The sequence below is a fragment of the Nicotiana attenuata genome, chromosome 11 (genome assembly GCF_001879085.1).
Source record: "Nicotiana attenuata strain UT chromosome 11, NIATTr2, whole genome shotgun sequence".
Classification (NCBI taxonomy): domain Eukaryota; kingdom Viridiplantae; phylum Streptophyta; class Magnoliopsida; order Solanales; family Solanaceae; genus Nicotiana; species Nicotiana attenuata.
The window spans coordinates 14,191,993-14,197,128 of record NC_031999.1 but is presented as its reverse complement, the minus strand read 5'-3'; positions in this window follow the sequence as shown (position 1 = coordinate 14,197,128).

Below are 5,136 nucleotides of genomic sequence, written 5' to 3'. Positions count from 1 at the left end.
TTTTTATTGAAGAAAGGGAAAGGTAAGAGAGTAATGACGTGGCTATTTGGCCATTACATGACTTTCTTTCTGCTTTTCCCTCGTGTAATTCCACTCTCATTTTTTTTATCCTTTTCTTTAATTATTATTGGAGCTTTTTGGAAATTTTTGACTGCTTTTATTTCTTGATGGGCTAAAAATGGAAAATACATAGGAGTACTTCTTTTCATATTAATAATTTTTATTTTGATGATTGGTTTCTACTTTTGTAAACCTATTTTGTTATTTGTTTTCAGAGGGAGAAAGAAGAGTGGTTGTCAAAAGAAATTTTCATTTTTGAAAAGTAAAATCGACCTCTATTAATGAGAATATAATTTTAAAAAATAAATGCAGCGTCACATATTACTTAGCAATTTAAAAAAATGTTAATATATGGGAGAATATTTTGTCTGGGGTTTTGGACGGCTGAAATTCAAAAACAGCCAGATTTACAAGTGGTCATTCAAAAATAGCCACAGTTTCAAAAGTAATCGAAAATAGCCACTTTTCATGTAAAGATAAATCTGAACGAAAATACTGTTCAAAATCCGGAAAATACTCCAGCATAATATACTGGAACTCCAGTATATTATACTGGAGTTCTCGTATAATATACTGCAGTTCTAGTATAATATACTGATCCAGCATAATATGCTGGAAGTTCATACACAGGTGCTCCAATCTCGAGTATATTATGCTGGAACTTTCTGTGTATTGGAGTTTCAGCATAATATGCTGGAAGTTCATACACAGGTGCATCAATCTCCAGTATATTTATGCTGGTACTTTCCGTGTTGCAGCAAAATAGTGACTATTATTCAATGACTTTGCAAACGCTGGCTATTTTTGAATGACCAGTCCGAAAACTGGCTAGCCCGTGCTATTTTTACATTTTGAACCGAGTAAATTGTAATTGGACTATTGGTTTTAGGGAAAGTCTCAACTTACCAACCTCTAGCCATTAGTCATAGACTTACCAAAACTAGTCAAGTACATATAAAAATTGAAAAGCGAAATAAATAAGGTTCTTTCTCTCAAAGAATCACATGCAAAAATCACCTTTCCATATTTTTAAGTGTGATTAGCAACATTAGATGCAAGATGGAAAGGAAATTTTATGGATGAGGTAGCAAATAAGGTGATGAAATACAAAAATATATATACAATATTCCAAAAAACTAAACAAAAAAGGAACTTTTTCAATGGGTATATGTAACGACCCGGCTGGTCGTTTTAAGAATTAACGCCCCGATCCCCTATTAACTGCTTTTCCTGTGTTTGTTTCTGCTATTGTGAGTTGCCGGAAGGATTTATTTGGAGTTTCGGAGAGTTTTGGGACACTTAGTCCCTAAATGTGAGTTTAAGTTTTAGAATTCGGACCGTAGTCGGAGCAGTGTGAAGACAGCCTCGGAATGGAATTCTTTTGGTTCCGTTAGCTCCGTTGGGTTATTTCGGGCTTAGGGGCGCGTTCGGATTGTGTTTAGGAGGTCCGTAGCTTATTTAGGCTTGAAATGCCGAAAGTTGAATTTTTGAAGTTTCCGGTTCGATAGTGAGATTTTGATCTAGGGGTCGGAATGGAATTCCGAGAGTTGGAGTAGCTCCGTAGTGTTGAATGTGACGTGTGTGCAAAATTTCAGGTCATTCGGGCGAGGTTTGATAGACTTTTTGATCGAAAGCGGAAATTTGAAGTTTTGGAAATCCTTAGGCTTGGATTGGAGAGTAATTGTGGATTTAGCGTTATTTGATGTGATTGGAAGGTTGGAATAAGTTCGTATGATGTTTTAGGATTGGTTGGCAGGTTTGGTTGAGGTCCCAGGGGCCTCGGGTGAGTTTCGGGTGCTTAACGGAAGTTGAATTGGACTTGGGAAAAAATTTGATGTTGGTTGAACCTGTCATAACCGCACCTGTGTGAATGGGACCGCAGGTGCGGCGCCGCAGAAGCGGCTTGGTGACCGTAGAAGCGGATTTTGGTCCAGGCTCCAGAAGCCGCAGGTGTGAGAAGTCGAACGCACCTGCGAGAACGCAGGTGCGGAAATTCCTGTTTAATGAAAAGTCGCAGGTGCGACTTGGTCTACGCAGAAGCGGGACCGCAGGTGCGGTCCCAGAGCCGCAGATGCGGTTTCACTGGTCAGAAAAGGGGAAGAACGAGGGTTTGAAATCAAAACTTGGAAAATTGAATTGGGAGCTCGGTAGGAGGCGATTTTTGGAGAGATTTTCGGAGGGAGTTAACTGGTAATGATTCTTAACTCCTTTTTGCAATTCATCATCTAATTTCGGATTTGAGATGAGAAATTGGGAAAAATTTGGAAAAGGTTCTTAGGCCTAATTTTGGGGTTTTGATCAAGATTTTGATGTCGGATTGGAACAATTTTGGTATGTATAAACTCGTGAAAGTGTGAGGGTTCTGAATTTGTAAATTTTACCCGATTTCGATATGTGGGCCCGGGGGCGTTTTGGTCATTTTTCCTAATTTCGCGTATTAGCATAGAATTTATTAGTTGAATTAGCTACTTGAAGTGTTATTTACATTATGCAATTACTTTGAATAGATTTGGGTCATTTGGAGTCAGATACTCGTGGCAAGAACGTGGTATAGATTTGATTGAGCTGGTTCGAGGTAAGTGGCTTGTTTAACCTTGTGTGGGGGAACTCCCCTTAGGATTTGGTACTGTGATATTTGAATTGCCTTGTACGTGAGGTGACGAGCGCGTACTTGTGCTGATTGTTGAAAATCCTATTTTTCATTTCAGTACTTGTATTTCGTATTTTACTTCACTGTTTACACTACTTGAACTTTGAGCCTACTATTAGCTTAGGAAAGCATGCCTAAATGACTAAATTGCCTACTTGCTCAAGTTGCCTTATCTGAACTTTGTGCAGCATGCAAGGTTAGAATTACCTATCTATTTTAATATTAAATTGAATTGGGTTGATTATTCTTGTGTTGTTGCTGCGTGTTTACACTGGGACTACGGGCGGTTCCCGGTAGATCCCCCCTTGTCTGTTTATTTGGGACTACGGATGTGGTATTCCGGTAGATCCCCCTGCACAGTGATATGGACTACGGGATAGCACCCGGGAGATCCACTGATTATTTACTTTTGGGACTACGGATGTGGTATTCCGGTAGACCCCCCTGCACAGTGATATGGACTACGGGACAACACCCGGGAGATCCACTGATTATTTACTTGTGGGGCTACAGGACGGGATCCTGGTAGACCCCCGGTTGTTATCTCTATGTTGAGTTGTATACCTTCTGTGATTATTTGCCTTGGTTGTGGTTGTCGTTTCTCACATTATTTGTATTTCTTTACTACTGCTCATCTTCCTTATATATTATTGTATATGACCGGTAGGGCCCTGACCTTCCTCGTAACTACTCGATCGAGGTTAGGCTTGGCACTTACTGGGTACCGCTGTGGTGTACTCATGCCCTTTCTTGCACATATTTTTGCGTGTGCAGATCCAGGTACTTCCACTCAGTCGTATCACCCTTGAGGCGAGGCGCTTTCTATAGAGACTTCGAGGTATATCTTCCGCGTCCGCAAACCGAGGAGTCCCTTTCCATTCTCTGTAGTAGTATAGCCCTTCTGTATCTCGTTGTTAGACATTTCTGGAGTTAGAGCATTTTATGTACTCTTAGCTTGTGATTCATGGGGTTCCGGATTTTGGGAGTGTTAGGTTGAAATTCTTGGATTGTTATATGCCGGGTGGCATCTTAAACACTGTTATACTTTGTTATCTCGGTTTTTATTAGTTTCTTTTCCGCAATTATTTCTTTTCCGCATTTGTTAGGCTTACCTAGTCGTAGAGACTAAGTGCCGTCACGACTGTTCACGGAGGGCGAACTTGGGTCGTGACAAGTTGGTATCAGAGCTCTAGGTTCATAGGAGTCATGAATCACAAACCAGTTTATTATAGTCTCGCGGATCGGTACGAAGACGTCTTTGCTTATCCACGAGAGGCTATGTAACTATTAAGAAAATTTTCACTTCATTTGTGCGAGATTTTTGGTATCAAAATTCTAAACTTCTGTCTTTGATTCTCTCACAGATGGTGAGGACACGTACTACTGGAGGTGACCAGACACACGCACCCCCTGCGAGAGCCGTCAGAGGTCGGGGTCGGGGTAGAGATCGAGGAAGCGCACGCGGTGCAGCCAGAGCACCCGCGCGAGCTGCTACCGAGGAGCCGCCAGCAGTTCCAGCTGGAGCCCAGGCGCCTGACACGTCTACTGCTACTACAACTCCAGCTCTCCAGGAGACTCTGGCGCAGTTTATGAGTATGTACACCACTCTAGCTCAGGCAGGGTTGCTTCCCCTTGCTGCAGCCACATCCCAGGCAGGGGGAGGAGCACAGACTCCCGCCGCCCACACTCCTGAGCAGCGAGTGCATGTTGAGCAGATCCCAGAGATTATACCGGCACAGCCTGTAGCCCCAGCTCAGCCCGAGGAGAGGGAAGTAGCTTCAGAGGAGGAGCAGAAGAGGCTTGAGAGGTTCAAGAAGTATCAGCCTCCTACATTCAATGGACTAGCATCAGATGATGAAGACGCTTGAGAGGTTCAAGAAGTATCAGCCTCCTACATTCAGTGGACTAGCATCAGATGATGCTCTGGGATTTCTAGAGGAGTGCTACCGTATCCTCCGTACCATGGGTATATCAGGATCGAGCGGGGTTTCCTTCACTACCTTTCAGCTTCGAGGAGCCGCCTATCAGTGGTGGCGTGCTTATGAGTTAGACAGTCCAGATGAGGCAGCTTCCCTGACTTGGGCTCAGTTTTCAGATATGTTTACGAGAGAGTATGTTCCCCAGAGCCTTAGGGACGCTTGGCGCGCAGAGTTTGAGCATTTGCGCCAGGGTACTATGACTGTCTCAGAGTATGTTGTCCGTTTCACCGACTTGGCTAGACATGCACCAGCTTTGGTTTCTACTGTTCGCGAGAAGGTTCACCGGTTTATTGATGGGCTCATTCCTAGCATCAGGTCTAGTAAGGCTCTGGAGTTGGAGATGGATATTTCTTATCAGCAGGTGGTGAGCATTACTAGGAGAGTAGAGGGTATGCATGCTCGGGACAGAGAGGAGAGGGAGGCCAAGAGGTCTCGAGAGTCGGGTCA